The following is an 18,874-nucleotide window of genomic DNA, read 5'->3' as shown; positions in this document are numbered from 1 at the left end:
ATTGAAATTAAACAAATCTGATTGGCTATTTGTAGCCCACCCCCTTTTCAGAATTTAAGCCCCAGTCTCCCAGTGACTGACTGTACCAGATTTGAGGCATCTGCCATTAAGCATGTAAGAATGGCAGCAATGTAAATATTCCCCTTGAAAATCAATAGGTGAATTTTGATTGGCTGTTGTAGACTCCATCCACTTTCTAAATATTAATCCCAGTCACCCAGTGGCCACCTATGTGAAGTTTGGTAACCTTGCCATTAACAGTGTAAGAATGGTTGCAGTTTATATTTTCCCATGTAAAAAATGAAGTTGTTGGCGCCGCCCAATTTTTCTAACCTTGACATATAGTCACTCAATTACCAAGTTTATGAGCTTTGGGGTTCTTGGCATCAATAACTTGTATATTACCATTGAAATTAATCAAATCTGATTAGCTGTTTGTGGCTCCGCCCCCTTTCTAATTTGAACTCCAGTCACACAGTGACCAACTGTACCAGGTTTGAGACATCTGGACATATGGATTTGGCTGGTGTCGGCTCCGCCCACTTTTTCTAACAATAACACACAATTACTCAATGACCAAGTTTGTGAGCTTTGGCATCAATAATTTGTATACTCCCATAGAAATTAAATCAGATTGACAGTTTGTGACTCCACCCCTCTCCATTGTTTGGACCCCAGTCACCCAATGACCAACTATAGCAGGTTCTGGGACATCTGCTATTAACAGTGTAAGAATGGAAGCAATTTAAATATTCCCCTTGAAAATCAACAGGTGAAATTTGATTGGCTGTTGTAGGCGCTACCCATTTTACTGAATATTAATCCCAGTCACCCAATGACCAACTGTGCAAAGTTTGAGAACCCTGCCATTAACAGTGCAAGAATGGCTGCAGTTTATATTTGACGATTGAAATGTATTTTTGGCCCCGCCCACTTTTTGTAATTTTTGACACACAGTCACTCAATGACCAAGATTGTGAGCTTTCAGGTTCCTGGCATCAAAAATGCGTGGATGGAAGCAGTTTTTCCAGCAAATAAATCTTATTGGCTGATTGTGGACCAGCCCCTTTAGTGAATTTGAACCCCAGTCACTGAAAGACTGACTGTAGCAAGTTTGAAGCCTCTGCCATAAACAGTGTAAGAATGGCAGCAGTTTAAATATTCCCCTTGAAAATCAATAGGTGAATTTTGATTGGCTGTTGTAGGTTCCACCCACTTTCCTGAATATTAATCCCAGTCACCCAGTGACGAACTGGGCCAAGTTTGAGAACCCTGCGATTAACAGTCTAAGAATGGCTGCAGTTTACATTTTCCCATTAAAAATGAATGGCTAAAATTTGATTGGCTGTTTTATGCTCTGCCCACTTTTCCTGGATTTGTAACCTCGGTTACCAAGTGACCAACTTTGCCAAGTGTGGGGACTCTGGCTTGATTTTTTCAATTTTTTCCATTGACATGAATGGGTGAAATCTGATTTGCTGTTTGTAGCTCCGCCCAGGTGTGCAGGGGGGACATAGGGCCCCCAGAACATATCATCCCAGGTAGTAAGGGATCTGTATACCAAGTTTCGTTTATATTGGTCAAGCTGTTTTCGAGTGATCGCGGCACATATACACATACTGTACATACATACACACATACATCGGATTTTATATATATATATATATATATATATATATATATATATATATATATTGTAGCAGTTACCCATAGCAACAGGGGTAAGACAGTTCATAGAAGAGACAGCAGGCTTCCAATATTGTAAACGTCAGGCTCCTGCCTGGTTTATTTATGAAAATTAAAGAGTTGCCAGTGAATACAAAACAGTTCATCAAACAAAACAAAACCTAGCTCGGCTGAGCAACTACCTGTCTCACTCCAGTCCCTGACTGACTATACATAGACAGAATTGTAGCAAAACATACAAACAACATGGCAATTTACATTGTACATGCAGAGTTTAGCCTTTTCCCCATGTGAGAGCTCTGTTCCCTCCAGAGTACAGGAACCAAGTGAGCTCCTTCCTGGTCAGACTGGCTGACCTTTATTCAGCACCTGTGCTCCACCCTGCACAGGTGTAATACCTGGACTGGGCCAGGTGGCCAGGGAACCCACCCACACTTCCCTGGACAGCTCCAGGACCCTTAACCGGCTTTTGAAAAAGCCAAATTAGCACACACAGTTTTTTTTTGCAATTGCAGAGGAGAAAACTTAGGATAAAAGATGAATTGCATATGACCCCTAATGCTTAATACTGTACGAACAAGGTTATGTCCACCATAACATCACAACAATCCACTGGGATGTGCCACCACCAGGAAGGTATTAACCTGCTTAACAGACTGCAGAAGTACTGTGGCCCCCTCTGGGACTCGCCCAGGGCTGTTTTGGGGGGCAGGAGGGGTTGTAGCGCATGAGGGAAGAGCATTGGCCACCCACATCAGTGGGGAGATGGGGCCACTCCCCCCTCCCTCACTTCGGGCTCTCCTCTCAGCGCTCCCCCTTCCAGCATTAATCAGTGGCAGCAGCAGCGGCAGGCAGGAACACGGACATACCTCTATGCGTTCCACCGTCGGTGGTTCCTCTCTCTAAGCATCTGACACTACTTCTTGTTTATCAGGAAGTAGTGTGAGGCACTTACAGAGACCGGCACTCATGGAGGAATGTCCATGTTCCTGCCTGCCGCTGCTGCCACTGATTAATGATGGAGGGGGGAGAGCTGAGGGGAAAGCATGAGGTGAGGGATGGGGGGAGTGGCCCCCCTCCCCACCGATGTGGGTGGCTAATGCTATCCCCTCAAGCACTGCGACCCTGGGGCACCCATGCCTGGCTATAATGGGGGCACCCATGCCTGGCTATAATGGGGGCACCCATGCCTGGCTATACTGTGGGTACCTATACCCGGCTATACTGGGGGCAGCTATAATTAGGACACCTATACCTCGCTATACTAGGGGCACTTATACCTAGCTATACTAGGGCCACCTATACATGGTTCTACTGAGGGCACCTGTACCTGGCTATACTGGGAGCACCTATACCTGGCTATCTGTACTGGGGGCACCTGGTGATGAGCTCTGTGCGCTGAAACGACCTGTTTTTTCTCCTATACCTGAGGGGGGCTCAATCCAGATTTTCCAACCCTAGTTCAGGCTTTCATCACATTACGGCTGGACTACTGCAATGCTTTCTATGCAGGCCTCCCAAACAAGGACCTGCACCGCCTGCAATTATTACAGAACGCTGCTGCCAGATTACTAACAAACCAGCCTCGCCACTGTCTCATTACACCGATCCTTCACTCACTGCACTGGCTACCAGTAGAATGGAAAATACTCTTCAAGATTGGACTGCTGACATTCAAATCCCTGCACAATCTGGGCCCTGGATACATGAAGGACCTGCTGAAACTGCACCACACCTCTCACAACCTAGATCAGCAGGTTCATAAACTTGGTCACTCCAAGAGTGCACCTCAAAACCTTTGGAGACAGAGCTTTCTGTCATGCTGCCCCTACCATTTGGAACTCCCTACCAGATCCAGTAAAGACAACCCCTTCCCTGGAATTATTCAGATCCAGACTGAAAAGCCTCCTGTTTAGCCTGGCATTTCCGGACTAGAGTTCTTCCTCTGTGCCACAATTTATCAGTCAACCAATTATTGTTCTAAGCCATGCTTATGCTCTTTGAGTCCTATGGGAGAAAAGCTCTTTACAAATGTTATTTGTTGTTCTCTAACCCCATCATGATAACATTCACTGGACTGCTGCTTGATCAGGACACATTATTATTAAAACTGTTGGACCCCTGGCTCTCTATGACATTCTTATGTACCTAGGCTGGCCCTGTGTTGGGTAAAAGAGCTTTATTCCACAATTGGAGAGAAAGTTAAAGTGAATGTTTACCGGTTAAAAAAATAAAAAGTCAGATACTCACCTAAGGAGAGGGAAGGCTCGGTCCTAATGAGCCCGCGCAGGATCCCCCGTGGCAGTATTCGACCAGTTCGGTCAAATACTGCCACTTCCGCATGCCTTCGAAGACCTCCGAAGTCCCTGCGGAGGCGGACGCGAACGGGGGAGCCAGCGCAGCACCGAGGGCACCGGGAGAGGAGAGGGAAGGCTCATTAGGACCGAGCCTTCCCTCTCCTTAGGTGAGTATCTGACTTTTTCTTTTTTTAACCGGTACCCATTGGCTTTAATACCTTCTTGGCGGTGGAGTGCTGTGATGTTATGGTGGACATAACTGTGCTCATAGAGTATTAAAGCGGACCCAAACCAAACATTTTTTTTAATTACAAATATTTAGTTGCAGCACTCTGACACGTACAAAGATAAACAAACACTCCTTCAAGCCTATGAGCATTTCAGTGCATGCTTTTCACCCTCCTCTTTGCATAACTAGAGTTATACAGGTGGCAGCCATTAGCAATTCCTCCATTGCCGGACACCACCTACTTCACCAGTTTGCCGGATTTTGTCCCGGCAATTTGAAAGGAAGGGAGGGGTTCCTCCAATAATTGTAAAATATTTTATATTTGTCATCATGCAGCTGAAAAAAGGCTGCTATTTATTATTATAACTTAGAAAATAGATTTTATTTCTGAAATCTTGTATTTTTAATTTGGGTCCACTTTAAGCACTGCATGCGTTGTTTTATATGTTTAGGGTGATCCCATTGAACTTCTGCCGCGAAGGCTGTTTGAATTGTAAGCACAGCCATTATTTGGAATTTCTGATAACTCAAGGAGTGTGGCGAGTGTGTCTGGGAGCTGGGAACCCCTAGGCAATATTGTATTACGGTGGTGGTCAAAGCCAACAGTGGGCCCCTCTGCAGAATAAATAAAGGGGCCCCATGTGATGATAATCATAACAGATTACGGTTGGATCCAAATAATGTTGATAACATAAAGTACGTGAATCTAGGTTACATTCTGCAGGCAGTGTGTGAATGTAGCACACGTTTCATACTTGTGTATGATGGGCCACAAGCAAATATCACTGTTCCTCCTGGGATTCACAGAGAAATACAGTAAAACCTTGGATTGAGAGTAACTTGGTTTAAAAGCGCTTTGCAATACAAGCAAAAATGTTTGTGAAATTGTAACTTGCTATACAAGCAACATCTTCATATTAGGGATGGTCGGAAATGCTAAATTCCAATTCCCGCGGAAAATCTGCGTTCCGCCATTGCCGATTACCGCTACCAACTCCACTTTCCGCCACCAATTTCCGCATTCCGATGCGGATTTCCTCGGAAATCGCGGAAATTTCCACCAACTTTAACATCGATTTTCTCAAAAACTATAAGGTCTTTTTGAAAAATGTTTTTTCCTCCAATCTTCTGTTTAAAGGAAATAAAATAGAAAAAAAGACAATTGGTAAGTGGTTTGGTGAGAGAATTTATACTCACAAACATGGTGTAACGATTGGTGTCAACACACAGATATTCTGATTATTGGTGATCTGCAGTATCACCAATAATACAGATGCTATACCTGATTATATGGTGATCTGCAGAATCACCAATAATACTAGTATAGCTAACACTGGACAACCAATGGGAAGGTTATAGTAATGATATAAGAGATAACCATCCACCCGAGGGGCGGGTGTCACAGACACTACTGCAATCGGAGCTCACTTAATGGGCGAGTGAGACAGACCTTACTGCAGCCAAGACAATGATAACAGTACTAAGAACAGAGGAACAATGATGCAGTATTGCTGATCACCCAGAGTGCTAGTGATTCAGACAATACTGCAGGTGTGTAGTGTTTGGTGCACAGTACAGGGCAGAGCAATCCCGGAACTGCTAATCCCCTGTGGAGCAGGGGAGGCAGTCCGAGTATAGCCCAAGCGTAGATGGATGTAACAATTGCTACTGCCTACTACACAGGAGTATAACGATGCAGACACTACTGCAGCCTAGGAGCAAGTGTCAGACACTACTGCAGCCTAGGAGCGAGAGTATCCTTAGCACTGGAGCTGAGGGTGCTAGGAACTCTAAACTCTCACCAGTGGCAGAGCCCACTGATGAGAGTGGCAAGGTCAGACAGGCAAAGTTGGCAACGAGCGGACAGATCCAGTACAGAGTCGAGAAACTGATTCAACGTGAGGGACAAGCAGGGTCGGCAACGTGAATCAGATATGCGGAGGTACAGAATCGACAAACAGAAGAATGGTGAGAGGAAGCAGAAAGTCCTAACAGATAAACAATGCAATTAGTGCTTTAAGCTATCAACAGATACTGGCTAAGTGTGGATCCCCAGCTCCGGCCGGTTCTAGCACACTGTAGGATCTGACTAGGGTCTGAGCGCTAACATGCATAGCATTCGCAACAGCAGACAACTTGCTACTGACAAGCAAGTCCTATATATACTCAGCAAGGCTCCAGAGCCCCCCCCAGACCTTCAGCCAATCTGAGTGCTAGCTGGAGTCAGCTGACAGCGTGATCAGCTGACTCCCCTCTTAGCTGCATAAAGGTCCTGTCGTTCCGCCCGCGCACGCGTAACCCTTAACCTGTGAGCAACTGAAGGTGCAGGCAAAGTTTGAACATGCGACCGTGCGGCCGCGTCCGCCGGCTGGGACGCGGAGATAGCCGCCATGCCGCTTGTCTCAGCGGCGGCATCTCCGCTATTCCTCACACATGGGTTACCATTCAGGCAACCACTCAATAGGCAGGTGAGGAGATTAGACCTGTCCTCACTCAGGATTAAGAAATCGCTCTCTGTAGTAAAGAAACAAGAAAGGGGGTAGCACTCCCCTCCACCAGGAGTGGACACAGAGTATTTGTATGTAGAACAGAGGCGCCAGCAGGATAAAAGTCAATAAAAATGTTTAAAATTGCTTGGAGGAAGTGGTGGGCTTGCCTCCCAAAAGCAGACACAAGATCCTGTCTTCATATAAATCAATACATTTATTATACAGTACCCCAAAAACAGTGCAACGCGTTTCGCAGGCCCAACCCACTTCATCAGGCAATAAACGTGGGGACAAAACAGAATTTCGGCAATAGCAGGTGTAGCGTCTCAGTCAAAGGCACTGAGGCGCTACACCTGCTATTGGCGAAATTCTGTTTTGTCCCCACGTTTATTGCCTGATGAAGCGGGCTGGACCTGCGAAACGCGTTGCACTGTTTTTGGGGTACCGTATAATAAATGTATTAATTTATATGAAGACAGGATCTCGTGTCTGCTTTTGGCAGGCAAGCCCACCACTTCCTCCAAGCAATTTTTTAAAATTTTATTGACTTTTATCCTGCTGGCGCCTCTGTTCTGTTTAAAGGAGTTATCAGGGAAAAAAAAAAAAAATCAGCCTTACTAGCTCCTCTCTCCACTACCGTCCCAGGCTCCCCGCACGCTGTCCAGGCCGACCTCGAGGTCGTCCTTACTGCGTGAAGCGCTGCTGTCAATCATGGCCACGTGGTCCACTGTGCATGCGCAGTAGTTCTGCGTAGTGTGCCACGGACCACGTGGCCATGATTGATAGCGGCGCTTCACGCAGCCGTAGTAAGGACGACCTTGAGGTCGGCCTGAACAGCATGCAGGGAGCCGGTGGAGAGCGGAGCGGTCAGCGTGGGACAGTCGGCTGCAAGGGGCTGGATATTTTTCCATGATGACTCCTTTAAAAATCCCTGAAAATTTGGTGTGTCTAGGATCTGTGGGGGCTTTGCTATTAAACACTACAGTCGGCGGCTTTTGACTGTAATTTAAAATGCATAAAATCCACATTATCCGATATGCAGTAATTTTAAGCCAATCAGAGGACTCAGAATGAATTAGCCAATCAGAAAATGCAGAAATTTCCACCTAAATCTAGATTCTTTGATTGGTTTATTCATTCTGAGTCTTCTGATTGGCTTAAAATGACCGCATATCAGATAATGCGGATTTTCTCCATTTTAAATTACAGTCAAAAGCTGCAGACTTTAGCGGTTAATAGCAAAGCCCCCATAGGTCCTAGACACACTACATTTTCAGGGTTTTTAAACAGAAGACTGGGAGCAAGAGAAAAACATTTTTTTTGAAAAAGACTTTATAGTTTTTGAGAAAATCGATGTTAAAATGTCCGTGATTCCCGTGAAAATCCACCTACCACACTTGTATTACCGATTTCCGCATCCCGATGCGGAAATTGCATTTCCGCGGAATCCGAATGAGCATCCCTACTTGATATACAAGCAAAAAAAAGTATACATGCGTCATGACATCACAACTGAGCCGATAGTTCTTCTCCCTTTGGCGCTGCAGGATTGTACTTCATCTGAGTGTAGAGACTGTGCAAAGTCACATTTCCATGAAATCCCCAAAAGTAGACAAAAGCAACTGTCACTGGATAAGTTCAATGATTCTGTTAGTTATAGTGAAAGTCTTTTTTACTGTAACGATCGGTGTCAGCAACCAGAGAGAATCTGATCCTTGGCGATCCGCAGTATCCCCAAGAATACAGATATACCTGATTATTGAGGATCTGCGGAATCGCCAATAATAAGATATGTCTAACCTCTAGACACCTGAGTGATAAGAGTGTTTGGCGCAACAATAATACTTTGAGGACTGCCCCCTCAGGAGCAGGTACAGAGCAGTAAGGAGTACTGCACGGAAGTACGTTCCTTCCGATAGCCTGGACTCTCCCGAGGGAGGAGTCAGGCTGAGAGTAGGAAGGACAGAACGTGAGTGACACCAATGAGGAAGTGTCACTGACAGATCTGTGAACTATCTCCTAACAAAGGAGATAGCTCTCGAGGTCGGGCAGGCCAGGTCGTCAACACACAGACAGATAAAGTACAGAGACAGGTGCAGTGGCGGCTCCAGGAAATTTTTTTAGGGGGTGCTATGCAGGTGCTGGACCAATTTCCGGGGGAGCTGACGACCTGCGGCGCGCGAAGCGCGCCGCGCCAAAAATGGGTGTGGCCACAACCTGCGGCGCGCGAAGCGCGCCGCGGCGAAAAAATGGGCGTGGTCATGACCGGATGAGGGCGGGGCTAACTGTAATTTAAAGTGAACCCAGGGTGAGAGTGATATGGTGGCTGCCATATTTATTTCCTTTTAAACAATACTAGTTGCCTGGCAGCCCTGCTGATCTATTTGGCTGTAGTAGTGAACTGAATTACACCAGAAACAAGCCATGCAGCTAATCTTGTCAGTTCTGACAATATTGTCAGAAACCCCTGACCTGCTGCATGCTTGTTCAGGGTCTATGGTTGAAAGAATAAGAGGCAGAGGACCAGCACGGCAGCCAGGCAACTGGTATTGCTTAAAGGGAGATAAATATGGCAGCCTCAATATTATTCTCACCTCGGGTTCCCTTTAAAAGTGCAACGCAAAGACAGAGGGCCCAAGTTTTGGTGACCCTTTTCCCTGAAAATTCACATAATTGTGCAGGTTTTCTCAAGAAAATACACGTAATGTGAGCAGATTTTAACAAAAAACACGTCCAATGACCCCAATATGCACAATCGTTATCAGATATGGCCCCAATATGCACAATCGTTATCAGATATGGCCCCAATATGCACAATCGTTATCAGATATGGCCCCAATATGCACAATCGTTATCAGATATAGCCCCAATATGCACAATCGGTAGCAGATATGACCCCAATATGCACAATCGTTAGCAGATATGACCCCAATATGCACAATCGTTATCAGATATGGCCCCAATATGCACAATCGTTATCAGATATGGCCCCAATATGCACAATCGGTAGCAGATATGGTCCCAATATGCACAATCGGTAGCAGATATGGTCCCAATATGCACAATCGGTAGCAGATATGGTCCCAATATGCACAATCGGTGGCAGATATGGTCCCAATATGCACAATCGGTGGCAGATATGGTCCCAATATGCACAATCGGTGGCAGATATGGTCCCAATATGCACAATCGGTGGCAGATATGGTCCCAATATGCACAATCGGTGGCAGATATGGTCCCAATATGCACAATCGGTGGCAGATATGGTCCCAATATGCACAATCGGTGGCAGATATGGTCCCAATATGCACAATCGGTGGCAGATATGGTCCCAATATGCACAATCGGTGGCAGATATGGTCCCAATATGCACAATCGGTGGCAGATATGGTCCCAATATGCACAATCGGTGGCAGATATGGTCCCAATATGCACAATCGGTAGCAGATATGGCCCCAATATGCACAATCGGTAGCAGATATGACCCCAATATGCACAATCGGTAGCAGATATGACCCCAATATGCACAATCGGTAGCAGATATGACCCCAATATGCACAATCGGTAGCAGATATGACCCCAATATGCACAATCGGTAGCAGATATGACCCCAATATGCACAATCGGTAGCAGATATGACCCCAATATGCACAATCGGTAGCAGATATGACCCCAATATGCACAATCGGTAGCAGATATGACCCCAATATGCACAATCGGTAGCAGAAATGACCCCAATATGCACAATCGGTAGCAGAAATGACCCCAATATGCACAATCGGTAGCAGAAATGACCCCAATATGCACAATCGGTAGCAGAAATGACCCCAACATGCACAATCGGTAGCAGATATCGCCCCAATATGCACAATCCGTAGCAGATATGACCCCAATATGCACAATCCGTAGCAGATATGACCCCAATATGCACAATCCGTGGCAGATATGACCCCAATATGCACAATCCGTGGCAGATATGACCCCAATATGCACAATCCGTGGCAGATATGACCCCAATATGCACAATCCGTGGCAGATATGACCCCAATATGCACAATCCGTAGCAGATATGACCCCAATATGCACAATCCGCATCACCTGAAAAAGAAAAGAAAAACCCATTTACTCACCTACAGCCAGAAGACCTTCTTTCCCGACCTCCCGTCCCGAGTCCCGACCTCATTGTGGCGCGCAGCGCCCGCGCGCCCACGATCCTCTTCCTTCCCGACGTCACGACGAGACTTCCTGCCTGCATGCAGAGAGCAGGGCTACGGGAAAATGGCCGCCCGAAGTCTGCAGAACAGGGCTCCGGGCGGCCATCTTACCGTAGCCCTACCTGCTGCTCCGTGCTGCCGGTGTGTGAACTGACTTGGCGTCTTTTAGACGCCTGAAGTCAGTTCACTCCAGGGGGTGCTTTGGGGGTGCTTGGACAATTCTAGGGGGTGCTCGAGCACCCCCAAGCACCCCCCTGGCGCCGCCACTGGACAGGTGACAGATGCGGAATCCTAAGGCAAGGCAGAGTTTGGCAACAGGGTATCAGAATAGCGTAGTACCAAATCAGAGATCAGAAGAGTAGTCAGAGAAGCAGAAGGTCATAACAAATAATCAACAATGCCTAGTCTTGGGTGTGAGCTCCTTGATCATCAACACCCTGGAACTAGCCTAGAGAATAATACAGATGGTAACAGATCGCTAGTCTGGGGTGTGAGCTCCTTGATCATCAACACCCTGGAACTAGCCTAGAGAATAATACAGATGGTAACAGATCCCTAGTCTGGGGTGTGAGTTCCTTGATCATCAACACCCTGGAACTAGCCTAGAGAATAGCACAGATGATAACAGATTCCTAGTCTAAGGTGTGAGGTCCTTGGTCATCAACACCTAGGAACTAATCTAGACACAAAGACAGATATTCGCACAGATAACTGACAAAGGTCTGAGTGCTACCACGTAGTGATCGCAACGCCATACACCAGAGAAATGACCAGCACCCAGTATATATACTATAGCGCTCTCTAGCGCCTCCCCTAAGTGCTGGACCAATGAGAGCTGGTAAAATTGTCAGCTGACCTGCCTGGTCAGCTGACTCCCCTCTGGCTGTCACATAAGCTCTGCCTCTCAGCGCGCGCGCGTGTCCTTCTGAACCTGTGTGGACTAACAGTCCCAGCCACACCAGTAATACGTTGCAATGTATCCACTGGCCTGCCCGCGGGGTCCGCCGCACTGCTGTCCGAGCATGCGGCGGCCTCCCCGCGGCTAGCCACCTTGTCAGAGGCAGGCCCAAGCGAACAAACCGCCGCATCGGACGCGGACTCCACCGCTATGTCCACAGGGCATGCCGCGGTTTCTCCGCGTTCTGACGCACCAGCCTCCATATAGGACGCGGAATCAGCCGCCTTACTCTGGGTACTTGCGGCGGCTCTTCCGCATTTCCTCACATTTACATTTTTATTTTATACTATTTTACTATAACTGTTTTGGGGTTGTGGAACAAATCAGCTGAATTTCCATTAATTCTTATGGGGAAATTCGCTTTGATGGGTGCTTTGGATTGCAAGCATGTTTCCTGGAACAAATTATGCTCACAAACCAAGGTTCCACTGTACACAGAGAAGAGCCTACCGAATAATCATGCCCTAACTGTGGTTCAGCTTCATTGGCCCTAGAGGGCATGGGGCCCCTGTGCCGCTGCATGGGCCTATGTCTGTCTCTGTGTTTCTTCCATTGGAGTGCAGTTTGTTTGTCAGTGATTCGACCCAATACGTTGCACCGATGAAATATGGTGGAACCGGCATATAATTCTGCCTCTGCCATGTTTGTTGTAGCCATGTATTACAATTCTGTTTGTCCTTATGTCAGATTTATGTTGCTTATATAAGACATCCTCCTCATATGTACATCTATTCTCCCACCCTACTGGGTCTCCATGATTAGAGGCCTGCAGTGGCTACTGTGAGCCATGTTGTTACACACTGCTCCCCAACATCTTAGTAGCAGGGCCGGATTTAAGCCTAGGCCGCATAGGCCATGGCCTAGGGCACCAAGGATCAAGGGCGGATGGGCAGCAGACTGTACTGGGGGTTGAATGGTTATCTGGCTTCTTTAACAAGAGGAAAGGAGGGGAGAAGTCATCAGGCTATCTAAACTGGAGGGGGCAGGGAGATTATCTAGCTACCTATACTGGAGGTGTAGAGATGGGGGGGGGGGGGCGGTCATCTGGCTGCCTATACGGAAGGGGGTCGGCTGCTGCTACAAATCTGGCCCTGCTTAGTGGTAGAGCACACTGCCTCTCCCCTCTTAGGACACGCCATCCTCTATAATAAAACCCCTGTGTCCGAGCCTCCTATCCCTGTGTAGCGTTGTCCATGCTTTTGCCCACTACGCATGTGCGCAGCATGTTTGTGTGGTTGCTTCCTGGGTAGGGGCGTACCTACAAATCCCCGGGCTCCCCTGCAAAAAAGAAATCCCCCCCCCCCCCCTAGGGCCCGCTCAGGAACTTTTGTGGGGCAGGAGGCGTCGCAGCATTAGAGGAGAGCGCAGCCGCAGATCAGTGGGGAGGGGGGACATCCCCTCCCCCCTCCCTCACCTCGGGCTCTCCTCTCAGCGCTCCCCCTCCTGCAATCATTGGTAGCAGCGGGCGGCGCAGGCAGGCTAAACACATACCCTCTTAGCGCCGGAGGTCTTCCGATCTCTAAGAGTTTCATGCTACTTCCAGGAAGTTACATGAAGCACTTAGTGATCGGAGACCTCCGGCGCTAAGAGGGTATGTGTTTAGCCTGCCTGCGCCGCCCGCTGCTACCAATGATTGCAGGAGGGGGAGCGCTGAGAGGAGAGCCCGAGGTGAGGGAGGAGGGGGAATGTCCCCCCTCCCCACCGATCTGCGGCTGTGCTCTCCTCTTATGCTGCGACCCCTCCTGCCCCACAAAAGTCCCTGAGCGGGCCCTAGGGGAGCCCCGGCCCCCCCTTCCCCCCTAGGTGGCTATTGTTACTCCAGTGGATTGGAATCTGACACTTTGAGCCGAGAATATGGAACATTTTCACAATATTCTAATGGGCTGAGATTTTGATTTTAGGGTTCTCATAACCTGTAAGCCATAATCATCAACGTTATAACAAAGGCTTAAAATATCTCGCTTGGCATGTAATGAGTATTTCATATATTAGTTTCACCTTTTAAAGGGAATCTGAAGTGAAAATAAACTTATGAGATAATGAATTGTGTGTGTAGTACAGCCAAGAAATAGAACATTAGCAGCAAATAATTCAGTCTCAAATTGTTTCCAGTACAGGAAGAGTTAAGAAACTACAGTTGTTAGGGCTGGTTCAGACGGACGCTTTTGCAGCGTTTAACGCGGCGTTTCAGACGCGGCGGTTTTTGGGATCTACCGCCGTCCCATTCAAGTGAATGGGAGCATTTATGGCTGGCTTTTGCATACTTTCATAAACGCCTGGCGATTGATCCCGGCGTTGCGTCTAGTCTCGAAAGCAACATGTTGCTTTCAGAGGCGGTAAACGCCAGGAAACAATAGCAGAGACCAGAACTGCTAGCCTTGAAAGCTTCCAAAAAGCCTTCAAAAGCTAGCTTTTAAACGCTGGCGTTTGAACGCGATGCCAAGCGAAAGCTCCTCAGACGTACGTGTGAACCAGCCTTTACCTATGCAAAAGAGCTTCTCTGAGCTCTGCAACTCAACTTGGGTCAGAGACAGTCCTATTTTCTAAAGCTCTTATACCTCAAAGAAACAGTGAAAGAAAACTTCAGATAAGCGGTTACTGCAGGAAAGTACAAAGGGTCATTAGCTCTGCTCTGTTTCATAGTTTAAAATGCAGAGTGTAGTGTGTAAACTGCAAATATTAGAGGATGATGCAAGGTTATAGAAAAAAGCTATATAACTGAAAATAAAAATATGAGTATATTTTCTTTGCTGCTAATGTTCTATTCATTTTCCGTACTACACATACAATTCATTATATTATAAGTATTTTTTTTTTTTTTTTTGCTTCAGTGTCACTTTAACTTGTCATATTTATTGTTAATTTTTGCTGGCATGTACAAACTTTTTCCTTGGTCAATAATTGGACAATCCATCATCCATTGTTCTGTTTTGATTGTTTAACATCTATGTGAGTATGAGACATTAGGCACAATGCAAGCAAGTGAAAGTCTAGTCCATACAATACACAGCGGAACTGAGCTGAAGCTAGCTTTCCAGCAAGAGATGAGTAATGCCCAGTGGGAGGGGGGAGGAACCACAAGCACTGTATCTTTTACTACCTGCTTACTAAGCCTGTGAATAATAACTTCCTGCCTGACAATGCGTGACTCACAGAAAAGAAGGAATCCAGTGATCGGTGAGCTTTGTTAGGCTTGTAGACGTGGTAGAGCTGTTTGTTTAGGTAAAAAAGGAACACCACCAAACCAATTTCACAGCTGGAATTGTTGGACTCGTAGAATTGGCTGAGATAAATACCTTCTTCATTGAGAAGAAGTTCTACAGAACCTGAACCTTTACAAGCTGGACTTGGTGGACTTGTAGAAGTGGTTGAGGAATACCCTCTTCCTTGATAAAAAAAAAGTTCTGCAGAAGAACAGGAGCCTTCACAGCTGGACTTTAGCGTTTTACAGACATTACATAAGAGGAGATGGCGAGGACCGTGCGAGATGCCCTAATAACTGCCCTGGAGGAATTGCTCAGGAGCAGCTTCAAGATGTTTAAGTACAGACTGAATGATAGTAAGATTAGAGAGGGCTACATGAAGATCCCCCGAGGAAGGCTAGAGGGAGCAGACCGTGAGGATGTTGTGGACCTGATCCGCAGCTACTACAAGGATGACTATGGGGCTGAGCTAACTCTGGCTGTCCTGAGTGGCATTGATGAGAATCAGGTGGCCCAAGACCTACGAAAAGACTTGGCAAATGGTAACCGATATGAGCCTTTGATAATTGCATAAGCATACACAGTGTCATGTAGTGAGTGTGCATGTTCAGGCTGTGGGGTGTTCTGGTGGCCACACAGGTGATATAATTTTTTACTATTGGCGCGCAGTGCTGTACCTTCATATGAACATGAGACTACAATCACGTGACCTGGTTTATTGTGGTTGGTTAGAGGTGCCCATACATCTAGAGATGTATGGGCAGATGGACCACAAGACCAATCCCTCTCTTATTGAATCTGATCAGAGAGAGATCTGTTGCCCGCACATACACTACAGGCTGATTCCCGATAGATTTCAGCATGAAATTTACCCGGAATCGGCCTAGCGATGCTGTCTGCCTGGCCGCACCCCCTAGTGTAAAGTGTCCTCCCCATTGCCCGTGATGTGTACATTCTCACCTGTCTCACTGGCATGACTCCTAGCATCCTCCACTGTCACCCTGGTAACCGCAGGTGCTGTACCACGTGGTGCGTGTGACATCACAAGTGGTACAGTCACTCGGTAATAGGAGATGACGCCAGGAGTGGCGCCAGCGGGACAGGGAGGAATTCACACAGCAGGGCACTGGGGAGGGGGAAAATTTACACTTGTGGGAAGAGCGGTGGGGTCGTTATGGAACACTTACTGCCGTGCCCCCATTCGAGCACTTTTAGCTAATATTTTCCAGAATGCTTGACTAATGCAGTAAACAGATTTTGTACCAAAATGGATCAAATCATCGATCGGGCGGACATGTTGCGGAACCGATTTTCATTCGGTAGAATTATCGCATCAGATGGTCAATCAAGCTTACTTACCTCAGAAGAGGGGAGCTTCTGAACGATCTGAACGATCCAGAAGCTTCTCTGATCCTCCTTTACCTCAATGCTGCTCACCAGGACCCTCTTCCTCTTTGGGGCTGTGGTTCCGTCCATGTATACGAGTGCCCAGATGCAATTATGGCTCCTGCATGCTAGTGCAGTTGTCGCTGGGGGTGTCAGGGCGGGATGCACTGGGTGCTGATGAGGGTGGGTGCTATGGGTTTCAGCTGGAAGCGGGGGAGGGTGTGAGCCAGCGGCAGTCAGTGTCAGGTCTTGCTATACTAAAGTATGGCAAGCCCTGGCAGAGCATCTTTGAAGAGACTGCTGGGGCTCCCAATTGGCCCCTTAACAGACCAATAAGAATCCCCCTTAGAGAGGATTCCCATTGGTCTGTTAACCTATTTTATATTGCAAGGCTCTGGCCGCTTAAGGAACAGAACCTTTTTTTAAAGTGGCCATTCTGTGATTGGCTGACAGGGATCACCTGGTAAGAAGCCCATGAAATTGGCTTCTTATTGATAGGCAAAAGGTAGTGGGGAGTGAAGCATGGGGAGTCATTTGACAGGTACCTTCTTGTACACACATCACCAGAGAAGGATCAGAACTTGGTCACTTCTAAGTCAGTGCATGGCCAAGACTGTACAGTACAGTACAAGGCTAGTGACGTGTTTTGTTGCGACGGGGGTGGGGGGGGGGGGGGGGAATGGGAAGGAGGCCCAACATAGAAGCACATGAAATGGGTCTTGAAGCGGGTGTGGAGAGTGAGGGGAACAATGTTGATCCACCAGGATGATTGCTGAGACGCCGGGTGCATAGATTTAATCTATGCATATGTATTGAGGCTTAACTGTGCAGTCTTACGAAAAACACACTACTGTGCGGTACTCTAACAACTTAGACGCCAAAACTAAGAGCCATAGTCTTAGTGGGGGAAAGTTGGCATACGTATATGTATGGTGCTAGTGAGCTGGGGGCAGGGTGAGTCGAATGATGGCTCTCCCTGCTGCCGCTCAAATCCCCAGCGCATAAATTATTATTCCCCCTTCGAGTCATCGGAGGGAGATGTAATTTGGGCTCCGGCGATCACCTGAGCCACGAATTAACCTTCCACGCCTCACGCAGTATAACATTACTGCTATGGGGTGCCTAGTTTCAGTGCCGTGCGCCAAAACCACCTGCTTCGGAGAGTTGCTTCCCAGCTGCCTATTGTCGTCTTACAGTGGCTTGCAAAAGTATTCGGCCCCCTTGACGGTTTCCACATTTTGTCATATTACTGCCACAAACATGAATCAATTTTATTGGAATTCCACATGAAAGACCAACACAAAGTGGTGTACATGTGAGAAGTGGAACGAAAATCATACATGATTCCAAACATTTTTTACAAATAAATAACTGCAAAGTGGTGTGTGCATAATTATTCAGCCCCCTTTGATCTGAGTGCAGTCAGTTGCCCATAGACATTGCCTGATGAGTGCTAATGACTAAATAGAGTGCACCTGTGTGTAATCTAATGTCAGTACAAATACAGCTGCTCTGTGACCGCCTCAGAGGTCGTCTAAGAGAATATTGGGAGCAACAACACCGTGAAGTCCAAAGAACACAGGTCCAAGACAGGTCAGGGATCAAGTTATTGAGAAATTTAAAGCAGGCTTAGGCTACAAAAAGATTTCCAAAGCCTTGAACATCCCACGGAGCACTGTTCAAATGATCATTCAGAAATGGAAGGAGTATGGCACAACTGTAAACCTACCAAGACAAGGCCGTCCACCTAAACTCACAGGCCGAACAAGGAGAGTGCTGATCAGAAATGCAGTCAAGAGGCCCATGGTGACTCTGGAGGAGCTGCGGAGATCTACAGCTCAGGTGGGAGACTCTGTCCATAGGACAACTATTAGTCATGCACTGTACAAAGTTGGCCTTTATGGAAGAGTGGCAAGAAGAAAGGCATTGTTAACAGAAAGCATAAGAAGTGTCGTTTGCAGTTTGCCACAAGCCATGTGGGGGACACAGCAGCCATGTGGAAGAAGGTGCTCTGGTCAGATGAGACCAAAATGGAACTTTTTGGCCAAAATGCAAAACGCTATGTGTGGCGGAAAACTAACACTGCACATCACTCTGAACACACCATCCCGACTGTCAAATATGGTGGTGGCAGCATCATGCTCTGGGGGTGCATCTCTTCAGCAGGGACAGGGAAGCTGGTCAGAGTTGATGGGAAGATGGATGGAGCCAAATACAGAGCAAACTTGGAAGAAAACCTCTTGGAGTCTGCAAAAGACTTGAGACTGGGGCGGAGGTTCACCTTCCAGCAGGACAACGACCCTAAACATAAAGCCAGGGCAACAATGGAATGGTTTAAAACAAAACATATCTATGTGTTAGAATGGCCCAGTCAAAGTCCAGATCTAAATCCAATTGAGAATCTGTGGCAAG

General features: G+C 47.1%; 1 protein-coding gene across 4 annotated transcripts in view; it reads left to right on the top strand.

Moving 5' to 3' along the window:
* Nucleotides 1–18,874, top strand: part of LOC137524204 (uncharacterized) — a 624,050-nt gene that overhangs the window by 558,586 nt on the left and 46,590 nt on the right. The gene's annotated exons all lie outside the window — the stretch shown is intronic.

Source organism: Hyperolius riggenbachi, chromosome 7 (genome assembly GCF_040937935.1).
Source record: "Hyperolius riggenbachi isolate aHypRig1 chromosome 7, aHypRig1.pri, whole genome shotgun sequence".
Lineage (NCBI taxonomy): Eukaryota > Metazoa > Chordata > Amphibia > Anura > Hyperoliidae > Hyperolius > Hyperolius riggenbachi.
This window is presented reverse-complemented; position numbering and strand designations above follow the sequence as displayed.